We start from the raw sequence: 27,126 nt of genomic DNA, 5'->3' as shown, positions 1-27,126 counted from the left end.
AAACCGGTGGTCTGAGAGCCGGACAGGAGTCGGGAAACGGTAAGTGGGCACCCGGCCCGCAGGTAAGAAAAACGGGCCGAAAAGGACCTTTCTGGGCACTGGGCCTTTTATGACTAGACTGAAAGCACCACCGGCTGGATTTTGCAAGATTCATGTTGATGCTGGGTGCACTTTGCCTCTTGGGGTGCAGTCGTTGCTGTTTGCAGGGATGGCATGGGAAGGTATATGGGCAGCTCAGTCCTAGTCATAGAAGCGATGCATGATCCAGCAATGTTGGAGGTGATAGCATGCAGGGAAGCATTGGCTCTGGCGGCGGATCTGAACATCAATAATCTGGTGGTGGCCTCTGATTCTAAGCAAGCAGTGAATGATATCAACAATGAAGTGATGGGTAGTAGTGGTGCAATAATCAGAGAGATCAAGTCTAGGTCTTTACTTTTCAATTGTAATTTTACTTACGAAAGTCGTGCTGTTAATTATGAAGCACATACTTTAGCTAAATTTTCTCGTAGGCTTCAGCAGGGTCGTCATGTATGGTTTGACCAACCTCATGACCAACATTGTATCCCAGTATCTGTGGCTTTTGATGAATAAATTTGGTCGTCCCCTCAAAAAAAAAAACATCAATCAAAACTCCCTACAAGAAGAGGTGACTAGAAAAAGATTTCTTAGGTACAATTTTAAATTAAAATATTTATTTAAAAATATTATTTTGAACAAATAATCAAACCACATTGTTTCTTAGTACAAACTATACAGGGATATTGTCATCACTATATATATGTTGAATGCTTCAACCGCTGACTGACACGCGGATTGCTCTATGAATGGCCAAGTTTATGAAATGCAAATGGCGAATCGTTTTATTTCTATGTAAACCCCCCATGGATTATGTAGAACCTCAATGCTTGGGTATTGACCGAAGAATTCTGTCAATCTCCATGTTCTCCAGAATACAGACACAATCAAGTAAACATAACACTAGCAAGATAACATCCCAACTGAATCATGTAGGCACCACAAGTACACACGGTTGAGCGAAGGTGAAACATCTCGAACTCAAAAGATCGTACAACGCACAGAAGGAGATCAGCCAAGCCCCCTCTTGAGCAATGACGAGGGGCAGCGGATCGATCCGTGGTAGGACCTTTGAGTGGAGGCAGCTTCGCCTCGCGCATCATGGAGACAGTGCCTCTGAGCGCCGACAAAGGAAGTGCAATCCTAGGCCCATTTAGCCCCACGCTGGGCCAGGCATGTAACGTGTCGGACACGCATGCTTCTGCGCTAACAGGTGAAGCATGAACTACCCAATTCCTATTCGGCGCCTTCTGTGCCAGCTAACGTGCATTTCGTTAACTGGCGCTTGAAGGCATTTTGCATAGGCCGACCCATATAAGGTTGCAGCGTGAGAGAGTTGTTCCTGTTTTTTTTTTGTTTATTCTTTAGTTTTTTCTGTACTAGTTTTTGTTTGGTTTTTTCCTTTTCAATTTATTTTCTTTTTTCCTTTTCCTTTTTCTTTATTTTTCACTGTTGCTTTTAATTTACATTTCAAAATGCATGAACTTTTTTAAAATTCAAAACATTCTTCAAATTCATGACTTTTCAACATCCATGAACTCTTTCAAACTCTATGAAGTACTTCTATTTTTTATGTTTACTTTCAAATTCATGAATTTATTATTATAATTATTATTTTTGTGAACTTTTTTCAATTATGAACTTTCCAAGTCTTGAGCTTTTATCAAATTCATGAACTTTTCACAAATTTGTGAATTTTTTCCAAATTCCCTCAATATTGTTCAATTTTAGGAGCAAAACTTTTCTAATTTCATGAAATTTCCAAACTTTTGTTCAAATTTTAAAATTATTTTATTTCCAGAACAGTTTATTTTTAAAATTCTAGAAAATTTTCAACTCCACGAACTTTTAGAATCCGTCATTTTTTAGAATTCTTGAACATTTTTTAAAATTCCATTTTTTTAAAGATTACTTTTCAACCGGTCAACTGCAACCAGTCAACTAGAAACCGAATGACGAGAGGACTGAAGAAAACCATGCATGACGAGCGATCGCTCGCCTGTTGGTTGGGCTGGCCCATGAGCGGGGCCGGTTGAGCGCCCGTCCCTCTAGTGGCGCATAAGGCACCGAAGAGGCGCTCTCCACGACCTATTTCGCTAGCAATAGTTACCCATATCATATGATGCGTCGACCGGCTTTTCCCCAAAACGACTACAGATAGATTTTTTTTCAAAGTTTACAATATAAAAAATATATGTGAATTATAAAAATATTTCACAAATAAAAGAATTTCAGTAAAATATTGCATGCTTGAGGGGAAAATCATGCACAATGTTTTTGATAGTGAGTTTAGCTACAAGTCTATCGTTACAGAACGCTACAGGGTTGCATGAGTCCCTATCTTGCATAGAATGGTGAGCAAAAATGCTAGACATACAAAGACTTACACGCTTTTACAAGCTCCTTCCATCTAACAACCAATCACAAACTTCTCCCCCCTGATTTTCAGGGGGTTGAGCCGCCCCGCTCACCTATTGACCAATCAAGATTAACCATCCTGTAAAAGCCTGTAAATCGTTTGTACGTGTAGCATTGCTGAATGGTGAGAGTGCCGGCAGGGGGCACTTGTTCCACATTATATTTTTTTGAGGATTGTACCGTGCTGGATAGGCAACAAAGGCACACCCCCGTGGCCTATATTGCACGTTGGGATGACCTCCTTTTTTTCCCAAAAAATTGACTACTGCAAGAATTTAAGAACTTTCTGAAAAAATATTTCGGAATTTAAAATTAAAACACAGTCACAAAATATAGAAAAATTTCCATGAATTTTAAAACAGATTCACATTTAAAAAACCGGAATTTAAGAAAAATGTTGAAGATTTTATTACAAATGTACGCAAATTATAAAAATGTTCATGGATTTTAAAAATATACATGAATTTTTGAAAACGTGGACTTTAAAATATTCATGAATTGGAATAATGTTCTTGATATTAATAACGAAAAAAGAGAACATAAAAATAAAAGTTTGGCAAAAATAGAAAGAAAAATTTAGTTTTGTACCTATATTAGAACAGATTTTATTCGCAGTACCGAATTTTTGTAAGAAAGAAAGCTGTTGTATTTGTGAAAACTGATGGAGCAGGTTCAAAATATAAGCTCGAGGTTTGAAATAACTTAATTATAATGGATCATGTGCAATCAAGAAGTTTGAAACATAAATCATAAACAAAACTACAGGGAGCTGTGCTTTGGGGCTGAAGGCTCTGCAGTCAAAATAAATCATAAATACTTTTTTAAGGATACAGAAAGAGTTTTGCAAAATGATGGTCAGTTTCATACGTTCACTGCGGCAACTGAAACAAAGAATGAACTATGTTTCAGACAGAAGACGTTGCCACAAGAAGCTAGTCGTATAAAGGAAATCAGATGTGTTGGCAAAGCGTATAACCATTCTCAGGCCGCGTGTTGTTTATTATTGTCGACTAAGAAGATTACAAACTTATTACAACATTTGCCTCCAAGTTAAACCTAAACGGCACGATTAAACCTGGAGATGACAGGAGATACATTCCGGAGCAAAAGAGACCTTGATCAAATCAGTGGCCCAAGCAATACCTACTTACATTATGAGTGTTTTTAAACTGCCTGCGTCAATTTGTGATGACCTTACTCGCATGATTCGGAGCTATTGGTGGGGAGTGGAGAATGGAAAGCACAAGACACACTGGATTGCATGGGAAAAAATGATACGCCCAAAGAATTAGGGTGGTCTTGGCTTTCGCGACATGAGAATGTTCAACCAGGCTCTGTTCGCGCGGCAGGCATGGAGACTGTTAGAGAGACCAAATAGTTTGTGTGCAAGGTTATTGAAAGCAAAATATTATCGACGCGGTAATCTACTTGACACAGTTTTTACAGGTAATGCATCTCCTGTGTGGAAAGGAATAGAACATGGCCTAGAATTACTGAAGAAGGGTATGATTTGGAGGATTGGCAATGGAAAAAATGTGAGAGTGTGGCGAGATCCGTGGATACCTAGAGAGGGATCACATCGTCCATTAACAGAGAAAGGTAACTGCCGATTTACTAGGGTGGACCAATTCCTTTTGGCGGATGGGTCTTGGGATGTAGAGAGGGTGAATGAATACTTCATTACGGCGGACACAAGAGAGATCTTGAAGATAAAAGTGTCACCAAGGATGATAAATGATTTTCCTGCATGGCATCCTGAGAAGGACGGCCAATTTACAGTGCGGAGTGCTTACCACCTTGCAGTTACACACCATATCCAACATCAAGGGGGAGAGGGATCGAGTATTTGTCCTGATGGTGATCGCCCGGTGTGGCGCATGTTTTGGAAAATTGATGTACCTCAGAAGGTTAAGATTTGTGCGTGGAAATTGCTGCGGAATGGTCTACCCACACGGCAAGTGAAAAGGCATAGACACTTGGAGGTCATTGAGCAGTGCCAAAGGTGTGGTTACGAAACAGAGGATAGCTTTCATGCGGTTGTGTCTTGCCCGATGGCTAGGGCTGTCTGGGATGCCATGAGCGAGGTCTGGAAGATCCCTACAAAGGAGTCTATACTAAATACTGGGCATGAATGGCTGTTTGATTTACTGGTCACACTCACGGATGTGGAGAGGATGAGGGTCCTTATGATTATATGGAGAAATTGGCAAGTCCGAAATGATATATTGCATGATAAGACGCCGGCTCCAGTTGAAGCGACACGAATTTTCTTGCAAAGTTATGTTTCATCCTTGCAACAAATCAAGTTAAATGATGGAAGAGATGTGGTGAAAGGAAAGGGGCCAGCTATAGTGGAGGATTCCACGGATAGGAATTTACGTTCCAAACATCCCAAAGAGCATAATCCATGGCCTCCACCTCCAGCGGGTTGGTTGGCTGTTACCACAGATGGATCTTTTGGAACATGTGATGATGGGGCTGGGGCGGCAATGGTAGCAAGAGATAACAACGGTAGGCATGTGCTTTCAGCATGCTAGCATATCCCACACTGTGCAGATGCTTTTGAAGCAGAAATGATGGCAGTCAGAGAAGGAGTCAAAGTAGCACTGATGCATACCTCCTCATCGTTTATCATTCAAACTGACTGTGCTGCTGTTGTTAAGGTAATGAGGGAGACTGGGCAGAACAAGTCATACCTAGGCCAATTCATACAAGAGATTAAGGAGTTGTTGAGTGAAAGGGAGCATGTTTTCTTATGTATTGATCGTTTGCATAATAGGGCTGCAGATCGGCTAGCTTATATGTCGAGAGCGGAGCATCGAACCGACTTGTGGTTGCAGGATGCCCCACATGCTCTGAATAACTTGCTGGCTGCTGATTGTAATCCTATCATTGTTTAATAAAGCTCCTTTTCCACCGCGAAAAAAAAGATGTTTAACCTAGAGAATGACATACATTACAAGATGTGAAACCTGGAGATGTAATATCCTTACAGATAACTACACGATACAGAAGATATGACGTAGCAAAGGCTTAATAATACATAAAGGCACTGCACACACATCACTAGCAGCAACGGTTGAAGCAATCTCCAGTGTTCAGATCAAGTCCTCAAAGCTCTTGCAGATTTCACAAACCATTCGCCGATCCGACCCCATCTCATCAGGATGGCAGCTGCAAATCCAATGCCAAAGCCCAGCCCGACAAAGAGAAACAAGATGACGTCCACATGGGAGGACGTCCCCATGCGCCATGATACGTCTTCAACTTATCTATAATTTTTGATTGTTCCATGCTATTATATTACCTGTTTTGGATGCTTATGGGCTTTATTCTACATATTTATATCATTTTTGGGACTAACCTACTAACCGGAGGCCCAACCCATATTGCTGTTTTTTTGCCTATTTCAGTATTTCGAAGAAAAGGAATATCAAACGGAGTCCAAACGGAATGAAACCTTCGGGAGCGTTACTTTTGGAACAAATCTGATCTGGAGAGCTTGGAGTCCAAGTCAAGAAAGCTCCGAGGGCCCCACGAGATAGGAGGGCGCCCCCCCCTGTAGGGTGCGCCCCCCTGTCTCGTGGGCCCCTCGGGCGTTCACCGACGTACTTCTTCTTCCTATATATACCTACGGACCCCGAAAACATCCAGGGGCACCACGAAACACAATTTCCACCACCGTAACCTTCTGTATCTGCGAGATCCCATCTTGGAGCCTTCACCGGCACTCTGTCGGAGGGGGAATCGACCATGGAGGGCCTCTACATCAACATCCTTGCCCCTCCTATGAGTTGTGAGTAGTTTACCACAGACCTACGGGTCCATAGTTATTAGCTAGATGGCTTCTTCTCTCTTTTTGGATCTCAATACAATGTTCTCCCCCTCTCTTGTGGAGATCTATTCGATGTAATCTCTTTATGTGGTGTGTTTGTCAAGATCCGATGAATTGTGAGTTTATGATCAGATTTATCTATGGTTATTAATTGAATCTTCTCTGAATTCTTTTATGTATGATTGAGTTATCTTTGCAAGTCTCTTCGAATTATCGGTTTGGTTTGGCCTACTAGATTGATCTTTCTTGCCATGGGAGAAGTGCTTAGCTTTGGGTTCAATCTTGCGGTGTTCTGACCCAGTGACAGAAAGGGTTGCAAGACACATATTGTATTGTTGCCATCGAGGATAACAAGATGGGGTTTATATCATATTGCATGAGTTTATCCCTCTACATCATATCATCTTGCTTAATGCGTTACTCTGTTCTTTTGAACTTAATACTCTACATGATCATGCCTAGATAACGTCATAATTATTCGCTTTTTTATCAATTGCTTGACAGTAATTTGTTCACCCACCATAATACTTATGCTCTCGAGAGAAGCCTCTAGTGAAACCTATGGCCCCCGGGTCTATCTCTTATCATATTTGCTTTCAATCTACTTTTATTTGCATCTTTACTTTCTTGCATCTATATTATAAAATACCAAAAATATATTTATCTTATCATACTATCTTTATTAGATCTCACTTTCGCAAGTGACTGTGAAGGGATTGACAACCCCTTTATTGTGTTGGTTGCGAGTTCTCAGTTTGTTTGTGTAGGTGCGTGGGACTTTTAAGGAGCCTCCTACTGGATTGATACCTTGATTCTCAAAAACTGAGGGAAATACTTACGCTACACTTGCTGCATCACCCTCTCCTCTTCGGGGAAAACCAACGCTAGCTCAAGACGTAGTAAGAAGGATTTCTGGCGCCGTTGCCGGGGAGGTCTTCGCTCAAGTCAAGACATACCAAGTACCCATCACAAACTCATCTCCCTCGCATTTACATTATTTGCCATTTGCCTCTCGTTTTCCTCTCCCCCACTTCACCCTTGCCGTTTTATTCGCCCTCTCTTTCCCAATCCCCTCTCTTTTTCGCTTGCCTCCTTTTGTGTGCTTGTTTGCTGTTTGACCTTATGGCTACGCCTAAGGGGCCTGAACACCTTCTCAGAAGGATGGATGAGATTGAATCAAATACTAGAAGCTTTATGAATTTGCAATTTGAGCATAATAATTTCTTTAGAAAAGAGCTTAAGGAACAAAAAAGTTTTTTGGGATTTATGAACAAAGAGCTTGATGATATGAATAAAGAACTCTATGGTTTTAACGCTCAAATTACCCGGCTTGAAAATGCTATAGCCAAAATTTCTGACAAGCAAGCCACCTTAGTCAATAAGATGGCCACTAAACCAGAAAAATTACATGAAAATAATGATGAGGATCTTAAAGTTATTGATGCGTCTCCTATTAGATCTATGTTTTGCAATATGAATTTTAATGATTATGGGACTGATGATGAATCAACTTTGCCTAGAAGGCGTCCCAAAAATTCAGAGTCTTTAGATCTTAATGCTAAATTTGGTAAAAGAGAGATTGGAGAATCCTCAACCTCTAATAATGTTGAACCTACTATCTCGGATTTCAAGGAATTTGATTATGATAATTGCTCTTTAAAAGGTTGCATTTCCTTGTTGCAATCCGTTGTTAATTCTCCTCATGCTTATAGTCAAAACAAAGCTTTTACCAAACATATTGTTGATGCCTTGATGCAATCTTATGATAAAAAACTTAATTTGGAAGTTTCTATACCTAGAAAACTTAATGATGAGTGGGAACCTACTATAAAGATTAGAATTAAAGATTTTGAGTGTTTTGCTTTGTGTGATTTGGGTGCTAGTGTTTCCACAATTCCGAAAACTTTATGTGATATTCTAGATTTCTATGATCTTGATGATTGCTCTTTAAATTTGCACCTTGCGGATTCCACCATTAAAAAACCTATGGGAAGGATCAATGATGTTCTTATTGTTGCAAATAGAAATTTGGTGCCCGTAGATTTTATCGTTCTTGATATAGATTGCAATCTTTCTTGCCCTATTATTCTTGGTAGACCTTTCCTTAGAACGATTGGTGTGATTATTGATATGAAGGAAGGGAACATTAGATTCCAATTTCCTTTAAAGAAAGGCATGGAGCACTTTCCAAGAAAGAAAGTCAGATTACCTTATGAATCTATCATGTGTGCTACTTATGAATCAAGTGCCAAAGATGGCACTCGTTAGATCTATCCTTGCTTTTATGCCTAGCTAGGGGCGTTAAACGATAGCGTTAGTTGGGAGGCAATCCAATTTTCTTTATCTTCTTTGTTTTTGTTCATGTTTAGTGTTAAAATTTTCTTCTACTTTCTGTTTAGATGTGTTTTTATCTTTTGTTTAGTGTTCGTGCCAAGTAGAACCTATAGGATAAACTATGATGATGGTTGATTTGATTCTGCTGAAAAACAGAAACATTGCGCTCACGAGAAAAAATTCAATAAATCACAGAAAAGTGATTTTGCATTTATTATTTTTGCTGCTGATCAATAAACAAATTTTCCAGTACGTCCTATTTTGGTAGGATTTTTAGAGGTCCAGAAGTTTGCATTAGTTACAGATTTCTACAGACTGTTCTCTTTTTGACAGATTCTGTTTTTCATGTGTTGTTTGCTTATTTCAGTGCATCTATGGCTAATAAATTAGTTTATAAACCATAAGGAAGTTGGAATACAGTAGCTTTAACAACAAAATAAATAAATAATGAGTTTATTACAGTACTTTATGTGGTGGTTTTGTTTTCTTTCACTAACGGAGCTTATAAGATTTCCTGTTGAGTTTTGTGTTGTGAAGTTTTCAAGTTTTGGGTAAAGCTTTTATGGACTATGGAATAAAGAGTGGCAAGAGCCTAAGCTTGGGGATGCTTATGGAACCCCAAGATATTCAAGAATAGCCAAAAGCCTAAGCTTGGGGATGCCCCGGGAAGGCATCCCCTCTTTCGTCTTCGTTCATTGGTAACTTTACTTGGAGCTATATTTTTATTCGCTACATGATATGTGTTTTACTTGGAGCGTCGTGTATTATATTGGTCTTTGCTTGTTAGTTTACTAGAATCATCCTTGCTGTAACACACCTTTTTGGAGAAGCCTATTTGATTAGAATTTGCTAGAATACTCTATGTGCTTCACTTATATCTTTTGAGCTTCATAGTTTTTGCTCTAGTGCTTCACTTATATCTTTTAGAGCATGGTGGTGGATTAATTTTATAAAAATTGCTAGTCTCTCATGCTTCACTTATATTATTTTGAGAGTCTTTTAGAACAGCATTCTATTTGCTATGGTTTTAATTTGGTCCTAGAATGATGAGCATCCAAGTTGGATATAATAAAAACTATCATAGAAAGTGAATTGGATGCTATGATCAATTTGATGCTTGATAATTATTTTGAGATATGGAGGTAGTAATATTAAAGTCATGCTAGTTGGGTAATTATGGATTTGAAGAATGCTTGTGTTGGAGTTTGTGATTCCTGTAGCATGCACGTATGGTGAACCGCTCTGTGATGAAGTTGGAGCACAATTTTATTTATTGATTGTCTTCCTTCTGAGTGGCAGTCGGGGACGAGCGGTGGTCTTTTCCTACCAATCTATCCCCCTAGGAGCATGCGTGTAGTGCTTTGGTTTTTGATGACTTCTAAATTTTTACAACAAGTATATGAGTTCTTTTGATTAATGTTGAGTCCATGGATTATACGCACTCCTTCCACCCCTCCATTATGGCTAGCCTCTCTTGTATCGTGCAACTTTCGCCGGTACCATACACCCACCTTATACCTTCCTCAAAACAGCCACCATACCTACCTATTATGGCATTTCCATAGCCATTCCGAGATATATTGCCATGCAACTTTCCACCATTCCATTCATATGACACACATTACTTTTGTCATATTGCTCTTTGCATGATCATGTAGTTGACATCGTATTTGTGGCAAAGCCACCATCATATTCTTCATACATGTCGCTCTTGATTCATTGCATATCCCGGTATACCGCCGGAGGCATTCACCTAGAGTCATATCTTGTTCTAGCTTTGAGGTGTAAATCCATAAAAGTGTGATGATCTTCATTATTAGAGCATTGTCCCAGTGAGGAAAGGATGATGAAGACTATGATTCCCCCACAAGTCGGGATGAGACTTCGGACTTTGCAAAAAGAAAAAAAAGGAAGGGCCAAAGAAAAAAAGGAGAAGGCCAAAAAGAAAAAAAAGAAAGAAAAAAAAAGAAAAAAAGAAAAAAAATGAGAGAAAAAGAGAGAAGGGACAATGCTACAATCTCTTTTTCCACACTTGTGCTTCAAAATAGCACCATGATCTTCATGATAGAGAGTCTCATATGTTGTCACTTTCATTTACTAGTGGGAATTTTTCATTATAGAACTTGGCTTGTATATTCCAATGACGGGCTTCCTTAAAATGCCCTAGGTTTTCCTGAGCGAGCAAGTTGGATGCACACCCACTAGTTTTCTTTTGTTGAGCTTTCATATATTTATAGCTCTAGTGCATCCGTTGCATGACAATCCCTACTCACTCACATTGATATCTATTAATGGGCATCTCCATAGCCCGTTGATACGCCTAGTTGATGTGAGACTATCTTCTCCTTTTTTGTCTTCTTCACAACCACCATTCTATTCCACATATAGTGATATGTCCATGGCTCACACTCATGTATTGCATGAAAGTTGAAAGAGTTTGAGATTATTAAAGTATGAAACAATTGTTTGGCTCGTCATCGGGGTTGTGCATGATTAAATACTTTGTGTGATGAAGATAGAGCATAGCCAGACTATATGATTTTGTAGGGATAACTTTCTTTTGGCCATGCTATTTTGAGAAGACATGATTACTTGCTTGGTATGCTTGAAGTATTACTATTTCTTATGTCAATATGAACTTTTATTTTGTATTATTTGGATCTGAACATTTATGCCACAATGAAATAAAATTACATTTTGAATTATGCTAGGTAGCATTCCACATCAAAAATTCTCTTTTTATCATTTACCTACTCGAGAACGAGTAGGAATTAAGCTTGGGGATGCTTGATACGTCTCCAACGTATCTATAATTTTTGATTGTTCCATGCTATTATATTACCTATTTTGGATGCTTATGGGCTTTATTACATATTTATATCATTTTTGGGACTAACCTACTAATTGGAGGCCCAGGCCATATTGCTATTTTTTGCCTATTTCAGTATTTCAAAGAAAAGGAATATCAAACGGAGTCCAAACGGAATGAAACCTTCGGGAGCGTTACTTTTGGAACAAATCTGATCTGGAGAGCTTGGAGTCCAAGTCAAGAAAGCTCCGAGGGACCCACGAGATAGGAGGGCGCCCCCCCCTATAGGGCGTGTCCCCCTGTCTCGTGGGCCCCTCGGGCATCCACCGACGTACTTCTTCTTCCTATATATACCTACGGACCCCGAAAACATCCAGGGGCACCACGAAACACAATTTCCACCACCATAACCTTCTGTATCCGCGAGATCCCATCTTGGAGCCTTCGCCGGCACTCTGCCAGAGGGGGAATCGACCACGGAGGGCCTCTACATCAACATCCTTGCCCCTCCTATGAGTTGTGAGTAGTTTACCACAGACCTACATGTCCATAGTTATTAGCTAGATGGCTTCTTCTCTCTTTTTGGATCTCAATACAATGTTCTCCCCCTCTCTTGTGGAGATCTATTCGATGTAATATCTTTTTGCGTTGTGTTTGTCAAGATCCGATGAATTGTGAGTTTATGATCAAATTTATCTATGGTTATTAATTGAATCTTCTCTGAATTCTTTTATGTATGATTGAGTTATCTTTGCAAGTCTCTTCGAATTATCGGTTTGGTTTGGCCTACTAGATTGATCTTTCTTACCATGAGAGAAGTGCTTAGCTTTGGGTTCAATCTTGCGGTGTTCTTATGAAGGAAATATGCCCTAGAGGCAATAATAAAGTTATTATTTATTTCCTTATATCATGATAAATGTTTATTATTCATGCTAGAATTGTATTAACCGGAAACATAATACATGTGTGAATGCATAGATAAACATAGTGTCACTAGTATGCCTCTACTTGACTAGCTCGTTTATCAAAGATGGTTATGTTTCCTAGCCATGGACAAAAGAGTTGTCATTTGATTAACGGGATCACATCATTAGGAGAATGATGTGATTGACTTGACCCATTCCGTTAGCTTCGCACTTGATCGTTTAGTATGTTGCTATTGCTTTCTTCATGACTTATACATGTTCCTGTAACTATGAGATTATGCAACTCCCGTTTACCGGAGGAACACTTTGGGTGCTACCAAACGTCACAACGTAACTGGGTGATTATAAAGGAGTACTACAGGTGTCTCCAAAGGTACATGTTGGGTTGGCGTATTTCAAGATTAGGTTTTGTCACTCCGATTGTCGGAGAGGTATCTCTGGGCCCTCTCGGTAATGCACATCACTATAAGCCATGCAAGCAATGTAGCTAATGAGTTAGTTACGGAATGATGCATTACGTAACGAGTAAAGAGACTTGCCGGTAATGAGACTGAACTAGGTATTGGATACCGATGATCAAATCTCGGGCAAGTAACATACCGATGACAAAGGGTACAAAGTATGTTGTTATGCGGCTTGACCGATAAAGATCTTCGTAGAATATGTGGGAGCCAATATGAGCATCCAGGTTCCGCTATTGGTTATTGACCGAGAATAATTCTAGGTCATGTCTACATTGTTCTCGAACCCGTAGGGTCCGCACGCTTAAGGTTACGATGACATTTATATTATGAGTTTATGAGTTTTGATGTACCGAAGGAGTTCGGAGTCCCGGATGAGATCAGGGACATGACGAGGAGTCTCGAAATGGTCGAGACGTAAAGATCGATATATTGGACAACTATATTCGGAGTTCGGAAAGGTTCCGAGTGATTCGGGTATTTTTCGGAGTACCGGAGAGTTACGGGAATTCGCCGGGGAGTATATGAGCCTTATTGGGCCATACGGGAATAGAGGAGAGAGGCCGAAAGGAAGGAGGCGTGCAGCCCCCCTCTGGTCCGAATTGGACAAGGGGTGCGGCCCCCCTTTCCTTCCTCCTCTCCCCCTCTTTCCCCCTTCTCCTACTCCAACAAGGAAGGAGGGAGTCCTACTCCCGGTGGGAGTAGGACTCCCCTTGGCGCGCCCCTACTAGGCCGGCCGCCCCCTCCCCCTTGCTCCTTTATATACGGGGGCAGGGGGGCACCTCTAGACACAACAACAATTGATCCCTTGGATCTCTTAGCCGTGTGCGGTGCCCCCCTCCACCATAATCCACCTCGATAATATCATAGCGGTGCTTAGGCGAAGCCCTGCGTCGGTAGTACATCAGGATCGTCACCACGCCGTCGTGCTGACGGAACTCTCCCTCGACACTCGGCTGGATCGGAGTTCGAGGGACGTTATCGAGCTGAACGTGTGCTAGAACTCGGAGGTGCCGTAGTTTCGGTGCTTGATCGGTCGGACCGTGAAGATGTACGACTACATCAACCGTGTTGTTCTAACGCTTCCGCTTTCGGTCTACGAGGGTACGTGGACACACTCTCCCCTCTCGTTGCTATGCCATCACCATGATCTTGCGTGTGCGTAGGAAAATTTTTGAAATTACTACGTTCCCCAACAGTGGCATCCGAGCCTAGGTTTTATGCGTTGATGTTATATGCACGAGTAGAACACAAGTGAGTTGTGGGCGATACAAGTCATACTGCTTACCAGCATGTCATACTTTGGTTTGGCGGTATTGTGAGATGAAGCGGCGCGGACCGACATTACGTGTACGCTTACGCGAGACTGGTTTCTCCGTTGCGAGCACTCGTGCTTAAAGGTGGCTGGCGGGTGTCTGTCTCTCTCACTTTAGCTGAATCGAGTGTGGCTACGCCCGGTCCTTGCGAAGGTTAAAACAACACCAACTTGACGAACTATCGTTGTGGTTTTTATGCGTAGGTAAGAACGGTTCTTGCTAAAGCCCGTAGCAGCCACGTAAAATTTGCAACAACAAAGTAGAGGACGTCTAACTTGTTTTTCCAGGGCATGTTGTGATGTGATATGGTCAAGACGTGATGCTATGTTTTATTGTATGAGATGATCATGTTTTGTAACCGAAATTATCGGCAACTGGCAGGAGCCATATGGTTGTCGCTTTATTGTATGAAATGCAAACACCCTATAATTGCTTTACTTTATCTCTAAGCGGTAGCGATAGTCGTAGAAGCAATAGATGGTGTAACTACAACGATGCTACGATGGAGATCAAGGTGTCGCACCGGTGACGATGGTGATCACGACAGTGCTTCGAAGATGGAGATCACAAGCACAAGATGATGATGGCCATATCATATCACTTATATTGATTGGATGTGATGTTTATCCTTTATGCATCTTATCTTGCTTTGTTTGACGGTAGCATTTTAAGATGATCTCTCACTAATTATCAAGAAGTGTTCTCCCTGAGTATGCACCGTTGCGAAAGTTCTTCGTGCTGAGACACCACGTGATGATCGGGTGTGATAGGCTCTACGTTCAAATACAACGGGTGCAAAACAGTTGGACACGCGGAATACTCAGGTTAAACTTGACGAGCCTAGCATATACAGATATGGCCTCGGAACACCGAGACCGAAAGGTCGAACGTGAATCATATAGTAGATATGATCAACATAATGATGTTCACCATTGAAACTACTCCATCTCACGTGATGATCGGACATGGTTTAGTTGATTTGGATCACGTGATCACTTAGATGACTAGAGAGATGTCTGTCTAAGTGGGAGTTCTTAAGTAATATGATTAATTTGTTGGAAATATGCCCTAGAGGCAATAATAAAAGTGTTATTATTATATTTCCTTGTTCATGATAATTGTCTTTTATTCATGCTATAACTGTATTATCCGGAAATCGTAATACACGTGTGAATACATAGACCACAATATGTCCCTAGTGAGCCTCTAGTTGACTAGCTCGTTGTGATCAACAGATAGTCATGGTTTCCTGGCTATGGACATTGGATGTCGTTGATAACGGGATCACATCATTAGGAGAATGATGTGATGGACAAGACCCAATCCTAAGCCTAGCACAAAGATCGTGTAGTTCGTTTGCTAGAGCTTTGCCAATGTCAAGTATCTCTTCCTTTGACCATGAGAGCGTGTAACTCCTGGATACCGTAGGAGTGCTTTGGGTGTATCAAACGTCACAACGTAACTGGGTGACTATAAAGGTGCACTACAGGTATCTCCGAAAGTATCTATTGTTTTATGCGGATCGAGACTGGGATTTGTCACTCCGTGTAAACGGAGAGGTATCTCTGGGCCCACTCGGTAGGACATCATCATATGCGCAATGTGACCAAGGAGTTGATCACGGGATGATGTGTTACGGAACGAGTAAAGTGACTTGCCGGTAACGAGATTGAACAAGGTATTGGATACCGACGATCGAATCTCGGGCAAGTAACATACCGATAGACAAAGGGAATTGAATACGGGATTGATTAAGTCCTTGACATCGTGGTTCATCCGATGAGATCATCGTGGAGCATGTGGGAGCCATCATGGGTATCCAGATCCCGCTGTTGGTTATTGACCGGAGAACGTCTCGGTCATGTCTGCATGTCTCCCGAACTCGTAGGGTCTACACACTTAAGGTTCGATGACGCTAGGGTTATAAAGGAAGTTTGTATGTGGTTACCGAATGTTGTTCGGAGTCCCGGATGAGATCCCGGACGTCACGAGGAGTTCCGGAATGGTCCGGAGGTAAAGATTTATATATGGGAAGTCCTATTTTGGCCACCGGAAAATGTTCGGGATTTTTCGGTATTGTACCGGGAAGGTTCTAGAAGGTTCCGGAGTGGGGCCCACCTGCATGGGGGGACCCACATGAACGTGGGTAGTGGGGGCAAGGCCCCACACCCCTGGTCAAGGCGCACCAAGATCCCCCCTTAGAAGGAATAAGATCATATCCCGAAGGGATAAGATCAAGATCCCTAAAAAGGGGGGATAACAATCGGTGGGGAAGGAAATAATGAGATTTCTTTCCTCCCACCTTGGCCAACGCCCCAATGGACTTGGAGGGCAAGAAACCAGCCCCTCCACCCCTATATATAGTGGGGAGGCGCATGGGAGCTATACACGAAGCTCTGGCGCAGCCCTCCCCCTCTCCAACTCCACCTCCTCCTGAGTAGTGCTTGGAGAAGCCCTGCAGGATTGCCACGCTCCTCCATCACCGCCACGCCGTTGTGCTGCTGCTGGATGGAGTCTTCCTCAACCTCTCCCTCTCTCCTTGCTGGATCAAGGCGTGGGAGACGTCACCGGGCTGTACGTGTGTTGAACACGGAGGTGCCGTCCGTTCGGCACTAGGATCATCGGTGATTTGAATCACGACGAGTACGACTCCATCAACCCCGTTCACTTGAACGCTTCCGCTTAGCGATCTACAAGGGTATGTAGATGCACTCCCCTTCCCTCGTTGTTGGTTTCTCCATAGATAGATCTTGGTGACACGTAGGAAAATTTTGAATTTCTGCTACGTTCCCTAACATAATTGAACTTAAATTTATCATGAACTTAGTCCTGGTAGTATTTTGCAAATTATGTTGTAGATCAATAGCTTGCGTTGTTGCTTTCATATGTTTATTTTGATATGTTCCTAGAGAAAATTGTGTTGAAAGATGTTAGTAGCAATGATGCGGATTGGATCCGTGATCTGAGGTTTATCCTCATTGCTGCACAGAAGAATTATGTCCTTAATGCACCGCTAGGTGACAGACCTATTGCAGGAGCAGATGCAGACGTTATGAACGTTTGGCTGGCTCAATATGATGACTACTTGATAGTTAAGTGCACCATGCTTAATGGCTTAGAATCGGGACTTCAAAGACGTTTTGAACGTTATGGACCATATGAGATGTTCCAGGAGTTGAAGTTAATATTTCAAGCAAATACCCGAGTTGAGAGATATGAAGTCTCCAACAAGTTCTATAGCTAAAAGATGGAGGAGAACTGCTCAACTAGTGAGCAAGTGCTTAGATTGTCTGAGTACTACAATCGCTTGAATCAAGTGGGAGTTAATCTTCCAGATAAGATAGTGATTGATAAAGTTTTCTAGTCACCATCACCAAGTTAGTAGAACTTCATGATGAACTATAATATGCAAGGGATGATGAAAACAATTCCCAAGCTCTTCGCGATGCAAAAATCGGCGAAGGTAGAATTCAAAGAAAAACATCAAAGTGTTGATGGTGGACAAGATCACTAGTTTCAATAAAAAGGGCAAAGGGAAGAAGGGGAACTTCAAGAAGAACAGCAAGCAAGTTGCTGCTCAAGTGAAGAAGCCCAAGTCTAGACCTAAGCCTAAGACTAAGTGATTCTACTGCAAAGGGACTGGTCACTGGAAGTGGAACTACCCCAAGTATTTGGCGGATAAGAAGGATGGCAAAAGTGAACAAAGGTATATTGGATATACATGTTATTGATGTGTACTTTACTAGTGTTTATAGCAACCCCTCGGCATTTTGATACTGGTTCAGTTGCTAAGAGTAGTAACTCGAAACGGGAGTTGCAGAATAAACAGAAAATAGTAAAAAGGCGAGGTGACAATGTGTGTTGGAAGTAGTTCCAAGATTGATATGATCATCATCGCACACTCCCTATACTTCCGGGATTAGTGTTGAAACTAAATAAGTGTTATTTGGTGTTTGCGTTGAGCATGAATATGATTTGATCATGTTTATTGCAATACGGTTATTCATTTAAGTAAGAGAATAAATTGTTGTTCTGTTTACATGAATAAAACCTTATATGGTTACACACCCAATGAAAATGGTTCGTTGGATCTCGATCGTAGTGATACACATATTCATAATATTGAAACCAAAAGATGCAAAGTTAATAATGATAGTGCAACTTATTTGTGGCACTGCAGTTTAGGTCATATTGGTGTAAAGCGCATGAAGAAACTCCATGCTGATGGGATTTTGGAATCATTTGATTATGAATCACTTGATGCTTGCGAACCATGCCTTATGGGCAAGATGACTAAAGACTTCGTTCTCCGGAACAATAGAGTGAGCAACTGACTTATTGGAAATAATACATACTGATGTATGCGATCCGATAAGTGTTGAGGCTCGCGGCAAGTATCATTATTGTCTGACTTTCACAGATGATTTGAGCAGATATGAGTATATCTACTTGATGAAACATAAGTCTGAAATAGTTGAAAGGTTCAAAGAATTTCAGAGTGAAGTGAAGAATCATCGTAACAAGAAAATAAAGTATCTGTGATTTGATCGCGGAAACAAATATTTGAGTTACGAGTTTGGTCTTCAATTAAAACAATATGGAATAGTTTCACAAAATCACGCCACCTGGAACACCACAATTTAATGGTGTGTCTGAACATCGTAATCGTACTTTACTAGATATGGTGCGATCTATGATATCTCTTATTGGTTTACCACTATCATTTTGGGGTTATGCATTAGAGACAGCTGCATTCACGTTTAATAGGGCACCATCTAAATCCGTTGAGACGACACCGTATGAACTATGGTTTAGCAGTAAACCTAAGCTGTCATTTCTTAAAGCTTGGAGTTGCGATGCTTATATGAAAAAAAAGGTTTTCAACCTGATAAGCTCGAACCCAAATCGGAGAAGTGCGTCTTCATAGAATACCCAAAGGTAACTATTGGGTACACCTTCTATCACAGATCCGAAGGCAAGTTATTCGTTGCTAAGATGGATCCTTTCTAGAGAAGAAGTTTCTCTCGAAAGAAGTGAGTGGGAGGAAAGTAGAACTTGACGAGGTAATTGTACCTTCTCCCTTATTGGAAAGTAGTTCATCACAGAAATCAGTTCTAGTGATTACTACACCAATTAGTGAGGAAGTTAATGATGATGGTCATGAAACTTCAGATCAAGTTGCTGCCAAACCTCGTAGGTCTTCCAGAGCAAGATCCACACCAGAGTGGTACGGTAATCATGTTCTGGAAGTCATGTTACTAGACCATGATGAACCTACGAACTATGAGGAAGCGATGATGAGCCCAGATTCCACGAAATGGCTTGAGGCCATAAAATCTGAGATATGATCCATGTATGAGAACAAAGTATGGACTTTGATTGACTTGCTTGATGATCAACAAGCCATGTTAAATAAATGGATCTTCAAGAGGAAGACGGACACTGATAGTAGTGTAACTATCTACTAAGATCGACTTGTTACGAAAGGTTTTCGACAAGTTCAAGGTGTTGAATACGATGAGATTTTCTCACTCGTATCGATGCTTAAGTCTGTCCAAATCAAGTTAGCAATTGCCACATTTTATGAAATCTGGCAAATGGATGTCAAAAACTGCATTCCTTAATGATTTTCTTAAAGAAGAGTTGTATATGATGCAACCAGAAGGTTTTGTCAATCCTAAAAGTGCTAACAAAATGTGCAAGCTCCAGCGATCCATCTATGGACTGGTGCAAGCATCTCAGAGTTGGAATATATGCTTTGATAAGTTGATCAAAGCATATAGTTTTATACCGACTTGCGGTGAAGCCTGTATTTACAATAAAGTGAGTGGGAGCACTACCGCCTTTCTGATAAATATATGTGAGTAACATATTGTTGATCAGAAATGATGCAGAATTTTTCTGGAAAGCATAAAGGAGTATTTGAAAGGAGTTCTTTTAAAAGAAAGACCTCAGTAAAGCTACTTACATATTGAGCATCAAGATCTATTGAGATAGATCAAGACGCTTGATAAGTTTTTTCAATAAGTACATACCTTGTCAAGATTTTGAAGTAGTTCAAAATGGAACAGTCAAAGAAAAAGTTCTTGCCTATGTTGCAAAGGTGTGAAATTGAGTAAAGACTCAAATCCCGACCATGGCGGAAAATAGAAAAGAGAATGAAAGTCATTCCCTATGCCTCAGTCATAGGTTCTATAAAGTTTGCTATGCTATGTACCAGACCTATTGTATACCTTGTTCTGGTTTGGCAAGGGAGTACAATAGTGATCTAATAGTAGATCACTGGACAGCAGTCAAGAATATCCTTAGTGAGGACTAAGGAGATGTTTCTCGATTATGGAGGTGATAAAAGAGCTCATCGTAAAAGTTACATCGATGCAAACTTTTACACCGATCCAGATGACTCTAAGTCTCAATCTGGATACATATTGAAAGTGGGAGCAATTAGCTAGAGTAGCTCCGTGCAAAGCATTGTAGATATAGAATATTTGCAAAATACATACGACTCTGTAATATGACAGACCCGTTGACTAAACTTCTCTCACGAGCAAAACATGATCATACCTTAGTACTCTTTGGGTGTTAATCACATAGCGATGTGAACTAGATTATTGACTCTAGTAAACCTTTTGGGTGTTGATCACATGACGATGTGAACTATGGGTATTAATCACATACAGATGTGAACATTGGTGTTAAATCACATGATGATGTGAACTAGATTATTGACTCTAGTGCAAGTGGGAGACTGAAGGAAATATGCCCTAGAGGCAATAATAAAGTTATTATTTATTTCCTTATATCATGATAAATGTTTATTATTCATGCTAGAATTGTATTAACCGGAAACATAATACATGTGTGAATACATAGGCAAACATAGTGTCACTAGTATGCCTCTACTTGACTAGCTCGTTTATCAAAGATGGTTATGTTTCCTAGCCATGGACAAAAGAGTTGTCATTTGATTAACGGGATCACATCATTAGGAGAATGATGTGATTGACTTGACCCATTCCGCTAGCTTAGCACTTGATCGTTTAGTATGTTGCTATTGCTTTCTTCATGACTTATACATGTTCCTGTAACTATGAGATTATGCAACTCCCGTTTACCGGAGGAACACTTTGGGCGCTACCAAACGTCACAACGTAACTGGGTGATTATAAAGGAGTACTACAGGTGTCTCCAAAGGTACATGTTGGGTTGGCGTATTTCAAGATTAGGTTTTGTCACTCCGATTGTCGGAGAGGTATCTCTGGGCCCTCTCGGTAATGCACATCACTATAAGCCTTGCAAGCAATGTAGCTAATGAGTTAGTTACGGAATGATGCATTATGTAACGAGTAAAGAGACTTTCCGGTAACGAGATTGAACTAGGTATTGGATACCGATGATCAAATCTCGGGCAAGTAACATACCGATGACAAAGGGAACAAAGTATGTTGTTATGCGGTTTGACCGATAAAGATCTTCGTAGAATATGTGGGAGCCAATATGAGCATCCAGGTTCCGCTATTGGTTATTGACCGAGAATAATTCTAGGTCATGTCTACATTGTTCTCGAACCCGTAGGGTCCGCACGCTTAAGGTTACAATGACAGTTATATTATGAGTTTATGAGTTTTGATGTACCGAAGGAGTTCGGAGTCCTGGATGAGATCGGGGACATGACGAGGAGTCTCGAAATGGTCGAGATGTAAAGATCGATATATTGGACGACTATATTCGGAGTTCGGAAAGGTTCCGAGTGATTCGGGTATTTTTCGGAGTACCGGAGAGTTACGGGAATTCGCCGGGGAGTATATGAGCCTTATTGGGCCATACGGGAATAGAGGAGAGAGGCCGAAAGGAAGGAGGCGCGCAGCCCCCCTCTGGTCCGAATTGGACAAGGGGTGCGGCCCCCCTTTCCTTCCTCCTCTCCCCCTCTTTCCCCCTTCTCCTACTCCAACAAGGAAGGAGGGAGTCCTACTCCCGGTGGGAGTAGGACTCCCCTTGGCGCGCCCCTACTAGGCCGGCCGCCCCCTCCCCCCTTGCTCCTTTATATATGGGGGCAGGGGGGCACCTCTAGACACAACAACAATTGATCCCTTGGATCTCTTAGCCGTGTGCGGTGCCCCCCTCCACCATAATCCACCTCGATAATATCGTAGCGGTGCTTAGGCGAAGCCCTGCGTCGGTAGTACATCAGGATCGTCACCACACCGTCGTGCTGACGGAACTCTCCCTCGACACTCGGCTGGATCGGAGTTCGAGGGACGTCATCGAGCTGAACGTGTGCTAGAACTCGGAGGTGCCGTAGTTTCGGTGCTTGATCGGTCGGACCGTGAAGATGTACGACTACATCAACCGTGTTGTTCTAACGCTTCCGCTTTCGGTCTACGAGGGTACGTGGACACACTCTCCCCTCTCGTTGCTATGCCATCACCATGATCTTGCGTGTGCGTAGGAAAAAATTTGAAATTACTACGTTCCCCAACATCTTACCCAGTGACAGAAAGGGTTGCAAGACACGTATTGTATTGTTGCCATCGAGGATAACAAGATGGGGTTTATATCATATTGCATGAGTTTATCCCTCTACATCATATCATCTTGCTTAATGCGTTACTCCGTTCTTTTGAACTTAATACTCTACATGATCATGCCTAGATAACGTCATAATTATTCGCTTTTCTATCAATTGCTTGACAATAATTTGTTCACCCACCGTAATACTTATGCTCTCGATAGAAGCCTCTAGTGAAACCTATGGCCCCCGAGTCTATCTCTTATCATATTTGCTTTCAATCTACTTTTATTTGCATCTTTACTTTCTTGCATCTATATTATAAAATACCAAAAATATATTTATCTTATCATACTATCTTTATTAGGTCTCACTTTTGCAAGTGGTCGTGAAGGGATTGACAACCCCTTTATTGCGTTGGTTGCGAGTTCTCAATTTGTTTGTGTAAGTGCGTGGGACTTTTGAGGAGCCTCCTACTGGATTGATACCTTAGTTCTCAAAAACCGAGGGAAATACTTACGCTACATTTGCTGCATCACCCTCTCCTCTTCGGAGAAAACCAACGCTAGCTCAAGACGTAGCACGCCACACTTCGAGGAGCGGGTGCAATGTCGCATGGGTTGGACAGTGGTGGTCCACACAGACCCAGATTCCCTTCAAATGAACTATTTTGGAACGTCCCAAAAAACTGACCTGACCGAGGTATCCTTCCCACCAACTGGTTGTTGGACAAGTTCAAGAAACCAAGAAAGATGAGATTTGTTAGCGCCTCTGGAATATCACCAGAAAGCTGGTTCTAGGACAGGTCTAGTGCTTCTAGCTGACTCATCCTGCCAAGTTCCCGCGGAATATCACCGGTGAAGGCATTGCCTGACATGTTTAGTGCAAGTAGTGAAACAAGTCTCCCAAGTGATTCGGGAATGTTTCCCTCAAATGAATTATTTGAAAGGTCAATTACGGTCAAAGTAGTCAGGATCTTAACAAATGACCTATAGATACTTTTATATGTTATAGCTACAGTATCTTGATAGTCTGTCCCATTACGAGCTCTGACAATTTCACCTGTGGTGTTCAACTCTGCCATCATTGATGTCAGCCTGTCAAACAATTTTGGACTCAAACTGCCGGAGAAATAGTTCGACGCAAGATCAATAATCTGCAAGCTAGCGAAGTATTCTCCATACTTGTCAACGCTGTGAAGATCACCACCCATCGAGCCATAGAATCGGTTCGATCTCAAGACAAGGACATGAAGTTCAGGAAGTACCCCCAACCATGATGGAAAAGTATCCACCATGTCATTATTTCCAACGTCAAGGAGCTCCAGCTGCAAGCACTTGGTAAGTGTCATTGGAAGCTGCCCTTCAATCTTATTATCATTCAAGTCTAATGTTTGAAGCATACATTGGTCTTTGATATTGTTAGGCAACACACCTTCAAATTGATTCTTCCGCAAAATCAACACCCTCATGTAACCATCTTCTATTAGACAGGGTGGTATCCACCCAGTGAAGTTATTAAATGATAGGTCAAGGACACTAATACTTGAATCACTAACTGAGTTAGGAATATGTCCACTAATCTTGTTTTTAGAAATTTTGAACTCATCACCAAGATAGAGAGTGAAGTTTGGAAGAACTGCAGAGAAACTGTTATTTGAATAATCCAAGACAACCGCTGGTGGGCTTGGCATAGGAATCTGCCCCTGAAGTTCATTGGAACTGAGATCAAGAGTTTCCAGCTGATTGAAAGGGAGAACATATGATGTAAGTTGCATAATGTTGAGCATGTTGTGTGAAAGATTCAGATATGTAAGGCTACTGTTCCATGTCGTCCATATCCACTTTGGAATTTCCCCACTGATTCTATTGCATGACAGATCCAAGTAAAACACTTGGTTAAGGTGTGCCAACGAAACTGGGAATTCTGTTAAATTGCAGCTTGCTAATCCTAATGAGGTAACTCGAGGGATATAGGTAGACGGGGAGTTGGTGTTACCTTCTCCATCCATTTCTCTGACTGATAGATTGTTGTTGGAAAGATCCAAATGATTGAGATTTCTAAACCTCCAAAATGAAGAAAGATCCACCGCACCCGTCAAGTTATTCCAGCCAATATCAAGATAAGACAAACTTGTGAGTTGGAAGAATGACCCAGGAACATTTCCCATCAAGTTATTTCTGCCTAGATCCACCGATACCAAGTGTGAAGACGTCACATTGATGTCTAGTATAGAGCCAGATATTTTGCTTGAGCGAATATCTAGGCGTTGCAATGTTGGAATAGTGAAAACAGATGCTGGAAGTTCCCCTGCACACAGAGAAAAGCATGTTCAAATATAAGGCGTATTTTATTTATTTCAAACAAACCATTGACCAAAAACTATTATGTTATTATGTGCTTTATATGATACAACACAAAATCACAATCATAAAGTAAATATTTTTGACAATGAATCTTGTGACATTAATTTCATGTCACATAAATCATTGTGATACTCTTGAGACAAAAATATTTATATACGAATTAGGAAATTATAGCCTTACCATTGAGATCATTAAACGAAAGGTCTAACTCAATTAGGCGAGTCAAATTAGATATTGAATTTGGTATGTTTCCAGACAAGCCAGAATTTCGAATACGTAGTGATGTCAACTTCTTGAGTAGCCCAACTGCATAGGGTATTGGTCCAGAAAACTCAAAATCATTTATTTGCAAACTCTCCAAGTTACTAAGATTGCCTACTGCAAATGGCATTGGTCCTGAAAACACACAATCAGAGATTTCAAATCTTATCAACTTACTCAGGTTGCCAACTGAAGAAGGTATTGGTACAAAAGGGCAAGAAAAGGTACCAATATTGTTGTAAACACCAAATACTTCCAAGTTTCTTAGGTTCATGAGCTTGCCAATTGAAGATGGTATTGGCCCTAAGAAGTTGCATCTGTTTATATTCAAGCTTTTCAAATTGGTCAGGTTGCCAATTGCGGATGGTATTGGACCATTAAAGTCGCAATCAGAGACTTCCAAACTTCTCAATCCTACAAGATTACTAAATGTTGATAGTGCTGACCTAGTGAAGGTGCAGCCAGTGATTGACAGCCTTCTCAAGCTTTTGAGTTTGGCAACTGAAGAAAAATATGTAAGAGAGAAGTGCCAATCAGAGAGTTCTAAGCTTCGCAAGTTCTGCAGGTTTCCAAGCCATGATAAAATGAGCCCTAAATCGCTCTTCGAGTCCATCTGAGTGAGCCCCAAATGTTGTAAAGACCTGTGGATACCGAGTGAGGATTGAGGCTCCACAGTATCCACAGAGGAAACATTCACATCAAGGCTTAATATTTGCAAAGACTTGAAATTGGTAAAAGAGCCTGGTTTTCCAAAGGAGAAACGGGTCCCGTCTAGCTTCATTGTCTCTAAAGAACTTGTGTTGGAAAGGCTGAGCACATGTCCTGAGAGATCCAGATTCCGGGATAAATCAAGAACCCGTAGTGTTTTTGACTGGAATGTTCTACGAGGAAACCAACCTTGGAGATTTGTTCGAGCAAGTTGGAGTACACTTAAATTGAGAAAATCCATGAAAAACTCTGGAAAAGGAGCATCAGGCATATAAAAGTTGTCTTGAAGGTTGACCATAGTTAGGGAGTGGAGGGTTGAGAGGGATGGACAAATAGGACTGACGAGCTGACAATAACTCAAGCTCAGAACACTGAGATCGGGGAGAGATTTAGCAAGAACATGGCACCAACCTTTGATCCCAAACATATCCAGTCCATCAAGGTAGAGCTCTCTCAGATTGCTGAGGTTCGCCACCAGGATCTGAAAGTTGGGATCCTGCAGCCAAAGGCTATTAGTAGAGTCACCGATCCCGGTATCATAGTCATCAATACCAAAATGACTAGAAAGATCCAAAGAGACAAGGTTGGCGAGTCTGCCAATGCCAGCAGGTATCTGGCCTTGAAAACCTGAGTTGGAGAGGTTGAGGTGAGTGAGCAAGGGGAGCCTCTCAAACCCACTTGCCGGGAGACTGTACGGGCCAAAACTGTTCATGCTAAGGTCAAGCAGTTGGAGCGAGGTGAGCTTGAAGATTGCAGGGTCAAGGCCCTGACTATAGAAGCCACAACCACTGAGCTCCAAAGCAGTGACATGGCCGAAGGAATTGCTGCAGCCAACGCCTTCCCAAAGACAACAGTCAGTACCATCCTGCCATGACTCAAGGGGGTTGGGGTAACGGAGGAATGAGAAGGATTTCTTTAGTTGGAGGAGGGTTGCAGCCTGGTCTGGATGGCATCGGAGAGTGAGTTTACCGTCACCGTGGGAGTTGGAGGTGGTGGCAAGTGCTGCGAGAACCACAAGAAAGACTGGTAGTACCCGGCAAATCGAAGCCATTGGTCCTAAACAAAGCAAAGCACTTGTTTGTTTTCTTTCTTAGAGAAAGGCAGG

General features: G+C 41.4%; 1 pseudogene; it reads right to left on the bottom strand.

Annotated features, from left to right (window-relative positions):
* Nucleotides 1–5,591: 5,591 nt before the first annotated feature.
* Nucleotides 5,592–27,081, bottom strand: LOC123064512 (receptor like protein 22-like; annotated as a pseudogene).
* Nucleotides 27,082–27,126: the final 45 nt, after the last annotated feature.

Source organism: Triticum aestivum, chromosome 3B, assembly GCF_018294505.1.
Source record: "Triticum aestivum cultivar Chinese Spring chromosome 3B, IWGSC CS RefSeq v2.1, whole genome shotgun sequence".
Classification (NCBI taxonomy): Eukaryota; Viridiplantae; Streptophyta; class Magnoliopsida; order Poales; family Poaceae; genus Triticum; species Triticum aestivum.
The sequence above is the reverse complement of the archived record's forward strand: the minus strand, read 5'-3'. Positions and strand labels throughout refer to the sequence as shown.